This window comes from Leopardus geoffroyi, chromosome C1, assembly GCF_018350155.1.
Source record: "Leopardus geoffroyi isolate Oge1 chromosome C1, O.geoffroyi_Oge1_pat1.0, whole genome shotgun sequence".
NCBI classification, from domain to species: Eukaryota; Metazoa; Chordata; class Mammalia; order Carnivora; family Felidae; genus Leopardus; species Leopardus geoffroyi.
In genome coordinates, this window is record NC_059328.1 from 78928747 (window position 1) to 78948668 (window position 19922).

Consider the following 19922-nt stretch of genomic DNA (forward strand, 5'->3'; position numbering starts at 1 on the left):
CCTGAAGAAATGTTATAGTTTTTTTGGAATCATTCCTCAAGAAAAGGAACAGCCTATAATAATTTGGTGCTAAGATTTTGTCTGACTTGAGGCATAACACTCTAATTCTGAAAATTGAAATTCCCCCAGTGAAAACATGGCAGTAAAAGACTTACATCAAGAATTCACAATGACCATAGCAAGCATATCAGAAATTATCATATAAAACTTGTTACATGGCTGCAGTGATGGCATTTCTCAGGACACCTTCAGATTAATCACGAAAACAACTATTCTCTGAGCAACTGCTGGGGGAAAAAAACTTGTTAGTTATTGAAGTTATTGAAGAGTTTGCTTTATAACGGTGGGTTATGATCTTCAGCAGGATATCAACTTATCCTGAAACTGAGAGTTTTTCAGCCTCTGCAATGGTCTCGGGGTCTCCTATGGAATCTCCTATAGAATAATTGTCAAAGTTATAACATTTAAATGCATTCCACAATCTGGTTTCCCTATTTTATGTATAAAGATATGTCATGCTCTCTACAGAAGGGGAAAATTGCATACTTAATGCAGCAAGAGGTGGCCTGGTATCACACTACAGAGCACTGTTTATTAGGGTGATTGTGGTGTTGTCTTTCTTCTGAAGACCAGTCCAAAATATTTCCCAGTTCTCTTGAGCACAGGAATAACCATCCAAATCCAGGAAACATCCAATTCTCTCAGACGACAGCAGAGATCTTAGGAGACCCAGATGTTTCCTCATTGATTACCCCCAGTAAAATCCAGTCAGAACCAACCAATTCAGAAAATGTAATGAGGGTTCAGACTTCTTATGGAGCATATTCCTTATCTTTTCCCAAGTTTTTTTTTTTTCCTTTTTTTCCCCAGTGTTTCTTATTTCCATGTAGTGATTAGGAGCTAAAAACAGGTTAAAAATGGAGACAGATTCTGTTTGTCTGGTTCCACTACTTTCTAACTGTGTGACCTTCTCGAGCAAGTTACTTAAAATTTCCATGCCTCAGTTTCATCTTTAATACTAGGTTAATAAACCCATGTAATGATTAAATGAGGCTATATGTTATAAAGTTCTTAGCTAATACACACACATCCATGTCTAAAAATGCCATGCTGGAAAACCATGAGCAATCACTTTTTTTTTTAAGTGAAAAATTCAATAAAAGGAGTTTTTTACTTCAAAAACATAACTGGGTAAATAGATAAATTTACACCATTCCTGTGAAATTTCTTATTCAACAAATTCATGGAGAGCCAACATCTTCAACAAACCCTCCCAAAAAAGTTTAGGTAAAAATCCACTTTTGAGTTTTAGGGGAATGAGCTTTCCTACACAATTTTTTTAGTAAACAAAACTAGTTCCTTTAAGTACCAGCTCTTGTAATAATTTTGACCATTGTTACATCAATAGAGATCTTTTTAAACTATGTCACCTATGTCTCTGTCTTGTTAAACAGATTATAATGAACACAGCTTAACAATTTCTTGATACTATAGGTTCACACCATATAGAATCACATATCTGGCACCTTGGAAGTAGGCTGAGTTTTGCCCACTAATACCAGAGAAGGGAAGAGAACCAGACTTGAACATATCCACTGGGATAGGATTGGAACTTGGGGTTACTGACATGTTAACAAGTGCTCAAAATATTTCAAGGTATCAGGCCATAGTTCATCAAAGCAGTTGTCAGTGGGTGGCCAAAGGCAGCAGTTGAACACACAGTCAAGTTGACACAAAATCAAATAGCTCAGAGGGAGATAGTTTTCTGGGATTCAGACCAGCAGACTGGAGGTGGTAACTGGAAGGTCTGTCCAAAGATTGTCAGGTTCTATAATCACGACCTGTGTAAAGGGCAGGACTCCAAATCTAGAGGTGACAGCTGTGCTGGGCAGGCAACTGGAAGATAAATTGTGGAATAGAGACCAAGGCAAAGATTTAATTATAAGGGTAGGAACACACGAAGAGAGTTAAAGTCTAGGATATTATCAAGGTGAAACCAGTGCAAGGATGCCTTGGCCCTGGGTCATAGACTGTGGAGCTGGAATTGGTTAAAAATCTTTCTGAGGTAAGGAAAGGTTGGATAATTTGCCCAAGGTCATGCTATGAAGGTGCACAGTCAGAATTCTACCACAGGATGTCTGACTCCCTACATATTTCTGCTGCTTTGCTCTGTTCACTTGAAAATAAAACAAAGGTTATACTTTTCTGGAAAATACAGAAATGACGGAATTTGTTTTTGTGATTCCAAGGAAAATTCCAACTCTAAAATTCTAGAATCACATAATTTATTATTTTTGAAGGGACAAGAGTGAGTTGCCCATTTAATTACAAGAAATATATATTGAGGGCTGCCTGGGTGGCTCAGTTGGTTAAGCATCTGACTTCGGCTCGGGTTGTTATCTTGCGGTTTGTGGGTTTAAGCCCCGCATTGGGCTCTGTGCTGGCAGTGTGGAGCCTGCTTGGGATTCTCTCTCTCTCCTTCTCTCTTTCCTTCTCTCTCTCTCTCTCTCTCTCTCTCACTTCCCTCTCCCTCTCTCCCTCGCCCCTTCCCCACTTGCACCCCATCTCTCAAAATAAATAAATAAACTTAAAAAAAAAAAAGAAAAATATATTGATGGTATAGGATAGCTTGCTATATGTGTAACTTAGGAATTAACTCTTTTAGGAGCCCTTGGGTGGCTCAGTCAGTTAAGCATCCGACTCTTGATTTCAGCTCAGGTCATGATCTCGTGGTTCATGAGTTCGAGCCCCACATTGGGGTCTGTGGTGGCAGCACGGAGACTGCTTGGGATTCTTTCTCTCTCCCTCCCTTTCTGCCCCTCCCCTGCTCTCTCTCTCTCTCAAAATAAATAAGCATTAACATTTTTTAAAAAAGAATTAAAATTCCTACAACTTAAAATTAAAAAAAAAAATAATAAAAATTCCTACAACTTAAAATTAAGCTTTTCCAAAGGAGGCTGTGTATCCCTATGAAAATAGCACAGTTCAGTTAGATTTGAAATTAAACACATTTCGGGGCGCCTGGGTGGCTCAGTCGGTTAAGCAGCTGACTTTGGCTCAGGTCACGATCTCACAGTCCGTGAGTTCGAGCCCCGCGTAGGGCTCTGTGCTGACAGCTCAGAGCCTGGAGCCTGTTTCAGATTCTGTGTCTCCCTCTCTCTGACCCTCCCCCGTTCATGCTTTGTCTCTCTCTGTCTCAAAAATAAATAAACATTGAAAAAAAATAAAAAATAAAAAAAGTAAACACATTTCAAATATGGCACACTAAAAACACATTCTCTATTATAAGTGTTTGTAAATGTTAAGATATTTACCCATTAAAACATATCTAAATTCACATATTAAAAATTTGGTAATAAACTAAAAGCAGTTAGTTTAAAGGAACAAGATTTTCTTGATATGAAAAATAGAATATTATTAAGAATCAGTGATCTATCATATTTATTATTTTACATTCTTCTTAGATGATTTTTATTTTATTGTCTGTTTTACCAATGATAAGTATCTTTCTTTTGAATTCAGATCTTTAAAAAAAAATTTTTAATGTTTATTTATTTTTGAGAGAGACAGAGACAGAATGCGAGTGGGTTAAGGGCAGAGAGAGAGGGAGACACAGAATCCAAAGCAGGCTCCAGGCTCTGAGCTGTCAGCACAGAGCCCGACACGGAGCTCGAACTCACGAGCTGTGAGATCATGACCTGAGCTGAAGTTGGCCGCTTAACCGACTGAGCCACCCAGGCGGCCCTGAATGCAGATCTTTTTAACTTTATGTTCCCTATTATTGTTTTCCTGAGATTGAAATCTAAAGAAAGCTAGCAACCCTATACTCCAATCTTGCATTTCCTCTTTCCAAAAGGGTATTTCCTCTTGATCGCTACACCTAAAACTCTAAAAATGTCAGTTCTGGAATTGTGAATAATGGTGGTGCTTTGTAAAAACAGGTTGAAAAAAATCAAGCAGGTAAGGGAAGTTGAAAGTGGATATCTGCTAGGCAGTGGGGACAGGCATGGAAAAACAGAAGTAGAGAAGTACACAAAAACCAAACAACAGGAAAAATCAGTACGCAAGAACCAAATAGAGGCAGAATTCAGAATGTGCCAGAAATCAGGCAAAGACACCAAATTGACCAGAAATCCCAAAAGAATGCCTTAAATGACCAGGAATGTCAAAAACTAGGTAGATGGTTAGGAACCCAGTGAGCAAACAGGTGATCAGGAGGTAAGAGTGCAGCCTCTGAAAGAGATGACAGAATCAAGCACCCAGGCAAAGATGTCTACAAGGAAACCTTGATTCTCAGGACAAATGCCTATGTCGATCACAAATGGTGTCCAACTTGATGCTGTCAGGAGAAGTAGGAAAGAAGAAATCTAGTTGCTGAGGGAATATGGAATTGGAGCAACCAGAGCAGGTCCTCCTTTTTTTCATTGTTAACAAAAAATTTGACTGCATGACTACAGAGCTGGCTAATTTTCTTCACTTTTGGATACTTTTATTCAAATAAGAATTCACAGCACTCTGTTGCTCTCTTCCTAGGTGATGTGGCATTCTTAATTGGTTCTCACAGATGTTGCACTGATTCAGGTCTTGGCAAGGGACTTACAGCATCTCAGGACAAGTTGAGAACTGAAAATAGATCCTGTCCATTGACTCAGCAGGATTGGAGAGCTTGCTTGTTAAGAATCCTGCACTGGGGCGCCTGGGTGGCTCAGTTGGTTGGGCGGCCGACTTCGGCTCAGGTCATGATCTCGTGGTCCGTGAGTTCGAGCCCCGCGTCGGGCTCTGTGCTGACAGCTCAGAGCCTGGAGCCTGTTTCAGATTCTGTGTCTCCCTCTCTCTGACCCTCCCCCATTCATGCTCTGTCTCTCTCTGTCTCAAAAATAAATAAACGTTAAAAAAAAATTAAAAAAAAAAAAAAAAAAAAAGAATCCTGCACTAAGTTAGAACTCATGTCTAGGACATCCTATCCCATCCCATTGCGGGTCTGATTTTCTTGTAAAGGTAGTTTTCTTATTAAAACAGAAGTATTGACAGATGTTATATTCTCCTTCATTACAGAATGCAAGCCAAGTTCTACAGATATGGACGTTGGGTGATATTTCCCTTCTCTTTATAAAGTACAGGTCTTACAGAACTCACTCCCTGTCAAAGTCAACTGGGGAAACAGAATCTTTTATCTTTATTGGCAGAAGGGTTTATCTATTTCATTTCCTTCTTTTAAGCTGGGGGACCAGTCCTCCCTCATTTGTGGTTTCGCTTCCCACAGTTTTAGTTACCCATGGTCAACCGCGAGCCAGAAGCAGATGATCCTCTTTCTGACATACTCTCGGAAGGTCAGTAGCAGCCTAACACTACGTCACAATGCCCATGTCATTCACCTCACTTCATCTCATCACATAGACATTTAATCATCTCACAACATCACAAGAAGTAGGGTGAGTACAGTATGATAAGATGTTTTGAGAGAGAGAGAAACACTATATTCACATAACTTTCATTACAGTATATTATTATAATTGTTCTTTTTTATTATTATCATTAATATATTACTGTACCTAATATATATATTAAGCTTTATCATAGGCGGGTGTGTGTAGGAAGAGACATAGTATGGTCATGTCTTACCTGATGGGGGTTGATAACAGAAGTTGAGGTCATTTTCTGAAAAGATAAGCTTTATTTTACATCAGGCTCATGGAATGAGTACTGGTGGATACAATTTTTCCTTTCCTTCCTCATTGTCACTGTAAGGTCTGACAGGCAACTTTGGACCACATCCAGTCTTGTTGAGGTGCCCGAGGTGAGTGATATCTTTGTGGATTTGGATCAGACTACCTGAGTTTGAATTCCAGTTCTATAATTTTTCAGTTATGTATTTTTGAGTAAGTTATCTAATTTCTCTGGTTACTAGTTTTCTTATCTCTAAAAGATTAAAAATGCTACTTAAGTCATAGGCCTCTTGTGTGAATTAAACAAAATAACATAGCTGAAAGTGTCTTGCATATTGTAAGTTTTCTGTGGACATTAACAAAACCGTTAAGTAAAAGCATTGGTACCAAGACGGTGGGGCAGACACTGTTTCCGTTTTGGCTATCATCACAAGACTATTTACATGTGAGACTGTTCTTTCACTGTGCATAATTTGATTAAAAGACAAAAAACAAAAAAATTCCCCAAGGGCCTTCCCCCCACCCCCCACCCTCCCCACCGACCCCCCCCCCCCCCCCTGCCAAAAGTAAATGGTTTTTCCCTTAGGTAAATGGGATTTTCCAGTATGCTGGTCCCTAGAGAAAGTTTAGCTTAAATCCCCTTGTAACTTTAACAGTAGCTTGGTAGGTAGCTCAGCATCACCATGCAGTTAAAGATCAGTGTTCTCGTGGCCCCTGGGTCGCTCAGTCAGTTAAGCAACCAACTCTTGATCTCAGCTCAGATCATGATCTCACAGTTCATGGCTCTGTGCTGACATCGTGGAGTCTGCTTGGGATTCTCTCTCTCTTCCCCTCTCTCTCTGTCCCTCCCTCACTCACTCCCCTCCACTCAAAATAAATAAATATTAAAAAAAAAAGAAAAAGAAAAAGATCAGTGTTCTACAGCCAGGAAAACAGGCTTTAAAAAGTTGGATCACTTATCATAGCTCACACAGTTAGTCATTATTTAAAACAGTTCAGTGGTTTACTCGGTTCCACTTGCATACTCCTGTAGCCTCAGCTAGCACCACTGTCCCTCAAATGTCTGCATTTACCCACAGGGCTTTTCTTGCAGTTCCTCCATTGCACTGTGCTCCATCCTGCCACATGGCTTTTGCAAATGCTGTTCTCACTTCCCCAAATGCTTCTTGCCTTTTCTTATCCTCTCCCCAAACTCCTAGTTGTCCTGCAAAATATCAATTCAAACAAGTCTTCCCTGACTCCCAAGACAGGTTCTGATCCCACATCACAAGCTCCCAAAGCCTGTTCATGACAAGTAAGTACATTTGTGGGATTATAAGACTAGTGGGTTGTTTTTTTTTTTCACTTTTAGATTATAAACTCTTTGAGGACGTAGGCCCTGTCTGGTTTTTGTTTACTATTGTATCTATAGAACCTAACTGCATGCCTGGTACATAGTAAACTAGTAATAAATATTTTGAAAAATAAATAAATTAACTTAGTCTGGAGCATAAGTCCATAAGCTTAAGCTTACGACTTTTTTTTTTTTTTGTCACTAACCAAAACATAATAGCTTGATCTAGACGATGTTGACTTCATAGGGGTCTGTGATTCTCATGGTCACTCTAGTGTTGTGACAACAGGGTTTAATGTTAATGTTGAGGACAATGGTATTAATATGGTATAGTCAGAAGCTTTGTTGAAGACTTTGGAATCCTAGTTTGAATCATGAGAGGTTTAGCAAATTTGTACTCCAAAGTGAAAGTGAATCCCTTATTACTCTTTATTCAAAAAAAGGAAGGGGTGGAGCTTTGGAATCATTTATAGAAATACATGATACATAACAATAAAAATGTATTAACATAAATGAGGAAAAGGGGCAAAGAGAAAGTTAAAAAGTAGAAAAATACTGGGGTGCCTGGGTGACTTAATTGATTGAGCATCCTACTTCGGCTCAGGTCCTGATCTCATGGTCCATGAGTTTGAGCCCTACATTGGGCTCTCTGCTGTCAGCACAGAGCCCACTTTGGATCTTCTGTCCCTCTCTCTCTGTGTCCCTCCCCCACTTGCTCTCTCTCTCTCAAAAATAAGTAAGACATTTTTAAAAAGCAGAAAAATAGGGGTGTCTGGGTGTTTAAGTGTCCAATTTCGGCTCAGGTCATGATCTCGCAGTTTGTGAGTTCAAGTCCCACATCAGGCTCTGTGCTGACAGCCCAGAGCCTGGAACCTGCCTCAGATTCTGTGTCTCCCTCTCTTCTCTTCCCCATTCCTGCTCTTTCTCTCTCTCTCTCTCTCTCAAAAATAAACATGAAAAAAATTTAATTAATGTAATATAATGTATAATATAGTATAATGTATAACATCCAGGCACTGAAATTCATCCCTGTACTTCTGTATAGGCACTAGGAAGCACACAAATTTGGCTTAGAGTTGCATAGTAGTGAAGGGAAAGCAAAGCTACTGCAAGATTTATAGTGTGAATAGCAAAAGATAAAAGAGGACCAGATGCTCAGGAAGAAACACAGCTTTTCTTATATTATTGTGATATCTAGATAATGTTCTCAATAACAATCCTACCATATATACAATGATAGATGTAATGTGGTTGTTTCTTAAAACACCTCTCAGTGTACACTCAAGGCACAATGACAAAATATAGGACAGAAAAGGGCATGTCCTGAGGGAGATGGATGTTGAGACAATGCGGCCCCAGAAATCTCTCCAAGGATCTATCTCCAAACCTGACAGAATTTAAAATGTCTGGAGAAGGAGCCCATTCCCATTGGGCCATTCTCCCTGGATGTGATTTTTATAGCAAAACTTTTGCTAATAATTCAACACCAGATAACTCAAGGTTATATTTTCTGAGAAGAATCTAGGGGCGCTTGGGTGGCTCAGTCAGTTGTAGATCAGTCAGTTAAGTGTCCGACTCTTGATTTTGGCTCAGGTCATGATCTCATGGTTCACGAGTTCGAGCCCCATGTCAGGCTCTGCACTGACACCACGGCACCTGTTTGGGATTCTCTCTCTCCCTCTCTTTCTGCTGGCACTTTCTCTCTCTCCCTCTCTATCTCTCTCTCAAATTAAATAAATAAACACTTAAAAATAATCTAAACTATAGAAGTTTTATGGTGTAATTAAGCATAATCAACATAGAATTAATACCCTTTATGAAAGGAAAACATCTAACCAGTATGCCAAAATATAAAGCCACCAAACTTTTGCATGGAGGTAGAACTAGAAAATGCAGGGCAAAGATTTTCCTCAGATTATATTTTTGGGTCTATTTCAACATACACACCTAACAGGCATACAGGACTAATTCACAGCAGGAATAATTTTTTTAAGAGAGCTTTAATTCCAAGAGTATAAGCACTCATGAAATATCCAAAAGACACAGAAAGTCTTCCTACCCTCATCTTCTCTATTCTAACTGCCCATGGGTAACCATGGATGGTTTCTTGTGTCTCCTTCCAGACCTTTGTCTATGTGCAATCCTGAGAAAATCCATGGGGGAGATAGAGGGGATCGTGATGCCCCTAACACTGTTATATAATGATTCTGTGTGTGTGTGTGTGTGTGTGTGTGTGTGTGTGTGTGTGTGTCTTTCTTTCTGTCTCTCTCTCTCTCTGTATCTCTCTCTGTGTCTCTCTGTCCCTCTCTCTCTCTCTTCATGGAAAGGAGGTAAGATGAACAGGCTGTAACTGTTGTCTATTATTCTTAAGGTACACCAAGATCTGTGGTCCTTCCAAGAAGATAGGACTCATCTTTGCAATAAAGGAAAATTTATGAAACATCCATAAAAACCCTGCTTTAAGCTTCTTAGTATAAAAAGCAATGCTTGTTTTTTTGTGTTTCTACAAAAGACTGAGGAGAAACCTGTCAGTCCCTCAGGGTCTCAAGTAAGAGGCCAAGACTGGCCATCACCATGGATTCATAACTTTTGAAAGTAATAGAAATCATCCGAATATCTTCCTGTTTTGGAACATTTGTTTGCTTAGTTTGGCAGGGGTTTAGCGGAGGGAAAGGACATCCCTCCTGTTGTTGATGCTCATTGGCTAGCTAAAAGAACTCACTCTGGGGCCCAGTCCCATATAGATCATTGAGCAAGCTCACCTTCAGGTAGACAGGCAAGGGCAGTGTGGTTAGTATCAAAGCTTTGACTGGTTGAATTACAAAATATCACACATGCACACATACACAGACACACACACACGCACACTCCTCATCTGCAATAAAACAAAACAAAACTAACCTCTTTTACAACTCTCTCTCTTAGTATCCTTTCGTTTGTGTCTCATTGTGATTAAAAAAATTTTTTTTTATTTTAGAGAGAGCGTGCATGAGTGGGGAGAGGGGCAGAGGGAGAGAGAGAGAATCTCATGCAGGCTTCATGCTCAGAGCAGAGCCCAAATGGGTGGGGGGAGGGATTGGTCCCACAACCCTCGGATCATGACCAGAGCTGAAATCAAGAGTCTGACGTTCAACAGACTGAGCCATCCAGGCGCCCCTGGTTAAAGAATTTTTAAAACCTCACATTAACTATCCATAACACTAACTTCCTTACTTCCTTCAAGTCCTTGGTAAACTATCACTTTTACAAATTTTAAATACCTTTATTGAGGTGTAAGTGGTATACAGTAAACTGTATATGTTTGAAATGTATGATTTGATGTTTTAATGTATGTAGACACCTGTGAAGCAATCACCACAGTCAAAATAGGCAATGTATTCATCACCTATACAAGTTTTCATGTCCGTATGGATCCTCTCCCTAGCTACTCCCTAACCAGGTAACCACTAATCTATTTTCTATCACCATAGATTAGTTTGCATTGTCTAGAGTTTTAATAACACAGTATGTATGTACACTTTTTATTTTATTTTATTTTATTTTAGTCAGAATTCTTTTACTTACCATAATTATTTTGAGATTCATTCACGTTGTTGTATGTATCAATAGTTCATTGTGTTCTATTCTGAGTAGTACACCATTGTATGGCTATATCACAATTTGTTTGTACATTTATCCATTAACATTTGGGTTGTTCCAACTTTTTGGCTATTACAAATAAATCTGTTATGAACATTCAGGTACAAGTATTTGTATACACTTATGTTGACTTTCCTCTTGGGTAAATACCTAGGAGTTTGGCTTGATCATGTGATAAGTGTATATTTAACTTCTTAAAAGACTTCCAAACCAGTTGATATTGTCTTATATTCCCATAAACAGAGTATGAAGTTTCAGTTTTTCCACATCATTGTCAATACTTCATATTATCTTTTTTTAAAGAAATATATAGGTTTTTTAAAAAAAAGTTTTTAGTATTTATTTTTGAGAGAGAGAGAGAGAAACAGGGCACAAGCAGGGGAGGAGCAGAGAGAGAGGGAGACACAGAATCCAAAACAGGCTCCAGGCTCTGAGCTGTCAGCACAGAGCCTGATGTGGGGCTTGAACCCATGGACCATAAGATCATGACCTGATACGAAGTCAGACGCCCAACCAACTGAGCCACCCAGGCACCCTGATACTTCATATCTATTTTTTCATTATAATGGCTGCATAGTGGTAGGTATGGTTTTAATTTGCATTTCCCTAATGACTAATAATATTGAGGATCTTTTTATGTGCTTTTTTGGCATCCATATATTTTCTTTGGTGAAGATATTCAAATCTTTTGCTCATTTTTTATTGGATTATTTGTCTCCTTATTGAGTTTCTCCTAGTCAGTGGCTTGCATTTTTATTTCCTAAACAATATCTTTTGAAGATAAAAATGTTTAATTTTGATGAAGTCTAATTTATCGCTTTTATTTTATGGATTAGTCTTTTGGTATTATATCTTAGAAATGTCTACCTAACTTAAGATCACAAACATTTTACACTGTTTCCAGAAGCATAATTTTTTTAGATTTTACATCTAGGTTATGGTCCATTTTGAGTTCATTTCTGCATATAGCATGAGGTATAGATTGTTTTTAATGTTTATTTATTTTGGAGAGAGAGAAAGAGACAGAGTGTGAGCAGGGAGGGCAGAAAGAGAGGGAGACACAGAATCCGAAGCAGGCTCCAGGCTCTGAGCAGTCAGCACAGAGCCCTATGCGAGGCTTGAACTCACAAACCGTGAGATCATGACTTAAGCTAAAGTCGGACGTGTAACCAACTGAGCCACCCAGGCTCCCCCCGCCTTTTTTTAAATGTTTATTTATTTTGGAGAGAGATAGAGACAGACAGAGTATGAGCAGGGGGAGGGCAGAGAGAGAGGGAGGTATGAGGTATAGATTTAAGCTCATTGGTTTGTATCTGGATATACAGTTATTCCAACACTATTTGTTGAAAAGACTCTCGTTTTTCACTGAATTTACTTTGTACGTTTGTTGAAAATCAGTTGTCCATAATATATGGTGTTTTTCCCAAAGTATCTATTGTATTAATTTATTTGTCTATCTTTACACCAATATCACATAGTCTTGAATAGTGTAACTTTATAAGAAGTCTTGAATTCGGGTAATATTTACTCTCCAACTTTGTTCTTTTTTTCTTTTTTCAAAATTGTTTGGCTATTAAAATATGTTTGCATTTCCACATGAATTTTAGAGTTAGCTTATCAATTTCTATGAAAAAGTTGACTGAGATTTTCATTGGAATTGCATTGAATCTAGAGAACAAATTGGGGGAGAAGTGACATCTGAACAATATTGAGTCTTTTGACTCATGTACAAAGTATGGCTTTCAATATATTTAGTGTTTCTTTCAATAAGATTTTATAGTTTTCAATATACAAGCCTTTCACATCTTATGTCAGATTTGTCTCTAAGTATTTCATATTTTTGATACTATTGTAAATAGTATGTTAAAATTTCAATTCCAATTGTTTATTGGAAATATACAGGAATACAATAGATTTTTGTAGGTTAATATTGTGTGCTGAGACCTTACCGAGCTCATTTATTTGCTCTAGTGTATTTTTGGAGATTCTTTCAGATTTTGTACATAGATAACTATTTCATCTGTGAATAAAGATAATTGTGCTCTTTCTGATCTGGAAGTGTTTTATTTCTCTTCTTTAATTTACTACTCTGACTAGAACCTCTAGTACAATGTTGAATAGAAGTGGTGAGAATGAGTATCATTGACTTGTCTCTAATCTTAGGTGGAAAGCATTCTATCTTTCACCATTAAGTTTGATGTTAGCCATAGGTTTTTGATATATGTCATTATCAAGTTGAGGAAGTTCTCTTCTAATTTTAGTTTGTAAGAGTTTTTATTGGCAATGGATGCTCGATTTTGTTCAATGTTTTTCCTCCATATATTGAGATGATCTTATAGCTTTTCTTTTTCTGTTCATTAATATGATAAATTGCCTTGATTGGTTTTTCAAATGTTAAACTACCCTTGCATTCCTGGGATGAATCCTATTTGGCTATAATGTAATATTCCATTTATATATTGTTGGATTTGACTTGGTAAAAATATTTTTAGAATTTTTGCACTATGTTCACAAAGGACATTGGTCTAAAGTTTTCTTTTCTTACAATGTCTTTGTCTGGTTTGGGTATCAGGATAATACTAGCCTTATAGAACGAGTTGAGAAAAACTCTCTGCTTTTCAATTTTCTAAGAGAGTTTATGCAGAATTGGTATTATTTCTTCCTTCTATGTTAGTTACAATTTGACAGTGAAGCAATCTGGGTGTGGAGTTTTCTTTGTATGAAGGTTTTTAACCACAAATTTAATTCTTTAAAAGATGTAGGGCTCTGTTAATTTTTTCTTCTTGAGTAAATTTTAGTAGTTTGTGTCCTTCAAGGAATTTTTTTTCAAGTTTATTTTTTGAGAGGGAGAGAGGCAGAGCTTGAGTGGGGGAGGGGGCAGAGAGAGAGGGAGATAGAGAATCCGACGCAGGCTCCAGGCTCTGAGCTGTTACGACAGCACGGAGCCCCACGTGGGGTCGAACTCACGGATTGTGAGAACATGACCTAAGCTGAAGTCTGATTCAACTGACTGAGCCACCCAGGCGCCCTGTCCTTCAAGGAATTTGTCCATTTTATCTAAGCTGTTGGATTTATAGTACAAAGTTATTCATAATATTCCCTTATTATCTTTTTAATAGCTCTAGAATCTTTAGTGATGTCACTAATTTCATTCTTGATATTGTTAATTTGCATACTCTCTTTCTTTTTCTTAACCAAGCTGGCTAGAGATTTATTAGTTTATTAATGTTATTGATTATCTTAAAGAACCAACTTTTGGTTTCACTGATTTTTCTCTATTGTTTTCTATTTTATTTTTATTTTTATGTAATTTATTTTTTAAATTTACAACTAAGTTAGTTAGCATATAGCGCAACAATGATTTCAGGAGTAGATTCCTTAATGCCTCTTACCTATTTAGCCCATTCCCCCTCCCATAACTCCTCCAGCAACCCTCTGTTCTCCATATTTAAGTCTCTTATGTTTTTGTCCCCCTCTCTGTTTTTATATTATTTTTGCTTCCCTTACCTTATGTTCATCTGTTTTATGTCTAAAAGTTCTCATATGAGTGAGGTCATATGACATTTGTCTTTCTTTGACAAATTTCACTTAGCATAATGCCTCAAGTTCCATCCACATAGTTGCAAATGGCAAGATTTCATTCTTTTTGATTGCCAAGTAATACTCCATTGTATACACACATATATACATACACACACACACACACACACACACACACACACACACCTCATCTTCTTTATCCATTCGTCCATCGATGGACATTTGGGCTCTTTCCATACTTTGGCTATTGTTGATAATGCTGCTATAAACATTGGAGTGCATATGCCCCTTTGAAACATCATACCTGTATCCCTTGGATAAGTACCTAGTAGTGCAATTGCTGGGTCATAGGGTAGTTCTACTTTTAATTTTTGAGGAACCTTCATACTGTTTTCCAGAGTGGCTGCACCAGCTTGCATTCCCACCAGCAGTGCAAAAGAGATCCTCTTTCTCCACATCCTCGTCAACATCTTTTGTTGCCTGAGTTGTTCATGTTAGCCATTCTGACAGGTGTGAGGTGGTATCTCATTGTGGTTTTGATTTGTATTTCCCTGATGATGAGAGATGTTAAGCATTTTTTCACGTGCCTGTTGACCATCTGGATGTCTTCTTTGGAAAAGTGTCTATTCATGTCCTCTGTCCATTTCTTCACTGGATTCTTTGTTTTTTGGGGGTTGAGTTTGCTAAGTTCTTTACAGATTTTGGATACTAACCCTTTATGGTTAGTTTTTTGTTTGTTTATGGTTTAACATATGGTTTGTATCTTTATGGGGGTTTTTTTGTTTGTTTGCAAATATCTTCTCCCATTCTGTCGGTTGCCTTTTAGTTTTGTTGATTGTTTCCTTCTCTGTGCAGAAGCTTTTTATTTTTTTTTTATTTTTTTTTTTATAATATATGAAATTTATTGTCAAATTGGTTTCCATAAAACACCCAGTGCTCATCCCAAAAGGTGCCCTCCTCAATACCCATCACCCACCCTCTCCTCCCTCCCACCCCCCAGAAGCTTTTTATTTTGATGAGGCCCCAATAGTTCATTTTTGCTTTTGTTTCCCTTGCCTCCAGAGACGTGTTGAGTAAGAAGTTGCTGCACCAAGGCCAAACAGGTTTTTGCCTGCTTTTTCCTCAAGGATTTTGATGGCTTCCTGTCTTACATTTAGGTCTTTCATCCATTTTGAGTTTATTTTTGTGTATGGTGTAAGAAAGTGGTCCAGGTTCATTTTTCTGCATGTTGCTGTGCAGTTTCCCAGCACCACTTGCTGAAGAGATTGTCTTTATTCCATTAGATATTCTTTCCTGCTTTGTCAAAGATTAGTTGGCCATATGTTTGTGGGTCCATTTCTGGGTTCTCTGTTCTGTTCCATTGATCTGAGTGTCTGTTCTTATGCCAGTACCAGGCTGTCTTGATGATTATAGCTTTGTAATACAGCTTGAAGTCCGTATTGTTTTCTATTTTATTTCTGTTTTATCTTCATTATTTCCCTTCTGTGTATTCTGAACTTAATTTGCTCTTCTTTTTCTAGTTTCTTAAGGTAATTTTTTAAGTTTCAAAAGCATTTTGTCTGGTTGTTGTTGTTGTTGCTGTTTCTGGCAGAAGAATAATCTAGTTCTTGTTTCCAGTGATGCCTGGAAACAGATTTAGTTTAATAGTAATCAGCTCTTCATCAAACTTTTACTGATCACTGAACCCAAATCTTTCCTTCCATACTTTTCAGGCCTACGGATTACAAATATCCCATTTCATACACTATTGCTGAATACTCCTGTAAACTGATTTTTATTTGTTTTTCATTTATTTATTTGAACAAAGAATAAATTAGTGGTTCTTCCTGAGTGAAAAGCCTATCCTTTTTATATTCTGTGGCTTTTCTTTGTATTTTGTGACCTCAAATCTCAACACAGTTCTGGAGCTTGAGGAAAATAACAGCATGGTTGGTAATTAAAGGGTGCTCTTTTAAAATTCAAGGACCTCGGGGCGCCTGGGTGGCTCAGTCAGTTAAGCATCCGACTTCAGCTCAGGTCACGATCTCGCGGTCCGTGAGTTCGAGCCCCGCGTCAGGCTCTGGACTGATGGCTCAGAGCCTGGAGCCTGCTTCCGATTCTGTGTCTCCCTCTCTCTCTGCGCCCCCCCCCCCCGCCCCGTTCATGCTCTGTCTCTCTCTGTCTCAAAAATAAATAAACGTAAAAAAAAAATTTTTTTTTTTAAAAATAAAATTCAAGGACCTCATGACACCCCAGGATTATCCACATGTACTGAAGAGAAGGAATAAGTGATGGCTTCCACAGCTCAGGAAGATAATAAGTGTATATGGTGTACAGGTTTCTGAATACCTAGCTAGGTTTGAACTCAGCAATTTGCCACTATTCCCTGGAGACAGTCTTAAGCTTCAGAGGAAACTAATGGGATGGGTGGATTCTGCTACATCTGGAAGTCTTTCCCAAGTTGGATTCTGTGGTTTTAAAATATATCCATAAATTCTTTGCTACTCTCTATAAGAGTCTTCCCTTCTTTTAAGTATGGGCTAGACACAGTGAATTGCTTCTAACAAACTGAATATGACATAATTGATGTGTTAATTCCAAGACTAGGCTATAAAAGATATTGCAATTGCAGCTTCTATCTAGGTTACTGTCTCTTGGATTGCTCATTCTGGGGGAAAACAGCTGCCGTGTGGTGAGGAAAGATAGACACAATGAAGAACTGAACCAAAAACCATGTGAGTGAGTCATCTTGGAGCAGCTCCTTGGCATCATTCAAGGCTTGACATGATGGCAGCTCCAGATGACATTGACTGCAACATCATAAGAGATCCTAACCAGATCTACCCTGCTAACCTGTTCCTGGATCTGACCTTTGGGAACTGTGTGAGATAATAAATACTGCTTTAACTGCTAATTTGGGGGTAATTTGTTATACAGCAATAAATAACACAGATTCACTGTGGAATAGGAGTTTCTGGGACTTGAGATAAATACTAGCAGGCTTCTAGAACTCAGAAAGTACCAGGTAAACTTCTTTGCCAGATTCTACAAGAAGCACTCAGAACCCTGATAGAAGAACAATGACAGATTCAGAGAGTCCAGGACAATGGGAGACAAATGCTTCCATGATACAGATTTCTGTGGTAAGAAGTGTTTCTGAAAGCACCAGATTTTTATGGTGATAAAAGAGCCACACAGGCTTTAGAAAATTCAAGAGAGAAAGGCAAAGATTCTGGAGCTCAGAAGTTAGAGGGCTATTTTCTGAAGCAATGAAAGAGTTTTCTTTACCTTTTCCCTTCGACTTAACACTAACACATTTAGAAACTATAGAAAATACGGGTAAGTAAAAATAAGAAAATAAAAATTGCCATAGAGAAATAATCACTATTTCAATTTTTGGTATGTTACTCTGACGAATAAATATAGACAAGCAGGCAGACAGACAAAATTGGTACTTCAGTTGCCATTTTGGCATTTTTTGAGCCTGGCTGCATCTGGTATGTGATATACCAATTGGACCCATAGTCATAGGTCCATTCCTGCACTTTTGCTCTAAATCAGGTCTCCTGGTCAGATATTATGCTGTGTTGGATTCCATACCTGTGAATAAAGTATTTTATAAGCTCCTGGCTGAGGCTCTCTTAGGAAAGGCAAACTTCTATCTGGAATAAGTATTATCTTCATAAGAGTGAACCACTAGCCTTTCAGAATAGGAAAATTCCAATGTCCAGGATGATTTCCTTGGAAAATAACGCTACATTGTGAGCATAATATTGATCTCTGTTGCAGAAAAGTTAGAGTTTCAGAGACAGAGGCAACTGGATTGGGCTTGCTAAATATGAGTCCATGCTATTGGGCACATATGTAGCCTCCATCTCTGCCACACTGCCATTATGTGACCATCATGTCATCTCTGGGATTGCTGATAATGAGATCTGATTAATATCAGTTAGCTGAGCCATTTTGTCTACTTTGTTGTTTAGTATCTGGTGGATGCTTTCTGACTGGTGTTAATGTGTGATACAAAACCCTTTACACTTTGTACCTACTTCCACATTTCTATACACATTACTCTAAGCAGACCTCTTTGTCTCTGGTCTTCCAGTCCCTTTTGCTTTAGTCCTTCCACCAAAGCAGATGACCAGGTACTCTGCTCCTAGTTCTGTCCTTTTGAAAGATTTCCCCTCTCTACTGTCTCCACTGTCTTCTAGGACCACCTCTGAATATTGCTATAATCCATTTCAAAATGGCTAATCCATTTAATGCACTTAATGAGTCGACCCATCTATAAACCAATCTTGGGCTTTTCTCTCCATTTTGACTGGTCATATGGGACACTTTGCAAGGTCATAGTACAAACCATAGGAGGGGAGTTAATGCAACTGTGATAAGTGACATGAGGGTCTGATCTATTTGCTTATACAGCTACTTATGCCCTCTAATCCTGCTCGAACTTGATCTTGGATACACCATTTCCATCTTATGGAGACTTGATACTGGGCCCATCCAACTTTTTGACTTGGTTGTATTGACAAAACATAGCTTATAACGGAAAGTTCTGGGTGCGTGGGTCATATGATGCTCTATACTCAAGCATTCTGCCTCTACCAATGTAAGTTGTCCTCTGTAACTTGCCAAGATCTGTTTTTCAAAAGGTGTATAATTTTCTGCTATTGATAGCATTAACTTTCTCCAGAACTTCAGGGGCCAGCCTTGCGATTCTCCCACTGGAGTTCTCCATATGACCCTTACTGTATTTTTTGCCACTATGGACATCTCCTTCACTGTAGTGCCTGCTGGATCATATGACCCAAGTGGCAGTTCTGACTGTACCACACTTTGTACATGTTAGAGTGCCCTTCCTTGCTCCGAGCCCCCTCAAAGCTAACAGCATTCCATGTCATGCATTATATGGACAGGAGCAATATTCCTAAGTGGGGAATATATTGTTTCCAGAACCCTAAGAGACTTCCAGGGCTTTGTGCTTATTTCTTTATTGTGGGGGTGAAAGATGCTGCCGTTTGTCTTTCACCTTGGAGAGGTTATTCTGGCAAACTTTAACCACTGGACTCCTAAAAACTACACTGAAGTGGATGGTCTTGGAATCTACATAGAGTTTATCTCCCAACTCTAGGATACATGTGTCTTACCAGGGCCTCTAGCCATCCCTACCAGACCTCAGGACACCCAATATAAAGTGAGTTGCACATCTTAACTGGGAGTTGTCTGCACCACCAAGCCATAAATTTGGTAAGCTAAGCATTCCATCGTCAAGGGGAAATGGCATATGTAAAATTAGGTTTAAATAACTTCTGAGACCCAAGTTGCATGAGCAGGTATCTCTCACAGTATACTTCCTCCTTTCACACTCAATCCACACGTATATCCTTATGAAAAATTTCTATGATCAATTGACAAAGGCAGAAGAAATTCAAGCCTGGATTACAACTAGTTTTCCACAATATGATGTTACCAGTCAAAATTGCTAGAAGCAGTCCAAATTAGATGTGTCCTGAAAACACAGGAATGAAAATCTTCCCAGTGGGCATAACTTTGACCAGTACATCTAATGGCTGATTCGTCAAGAAAGAGAGATGGACTCAAATGTAGATCTATATAAATTCAAAGGCAGTGGTTAAGGGTTGGTCACATGTTTAGACACTTAGAGGGAAGAACAAAACATCAGGGGATTAGTAGCTGGGGGTTTAGGAAAGATGTATATGAAGGAGTATCTTGGAATGATCTCAGAATGTGAGAAATTTGTG

The 19922-nt window shown here is 38.5% G+C and overlaps 1 long non-coding RNA gene and 1 other non-coding gene across 2 annotated transcripts; both read left to right on the forward strand.

Moving 5' to 3' along the window:
• The first annotated feature begins 219 nt into the window (after positions 1-219).
• Positions 220-285, forward strand: LOC123600223. The gene has a single exon (XR_006713582.1). It is a non-coding gene; the product is annotated as a small nucleolar RNA SNORD58 (small nucleolar RNA).
• A 5239-nt stretch (positions 286-5524) lies between these two features.
• Positions 5525-17071, forward strand: LOC123598242. Its single transcript, XR_006712458.1, has 2 exons — positions 5525-5797; positions 16790-17071. It is a non-coding gene; the product is annotated as an uncharacterized LOC123598242 (long non-coding RNA).
• The last annotated feature ends 2851 nt before the right edge of the window (positions 17072-19922 follow it).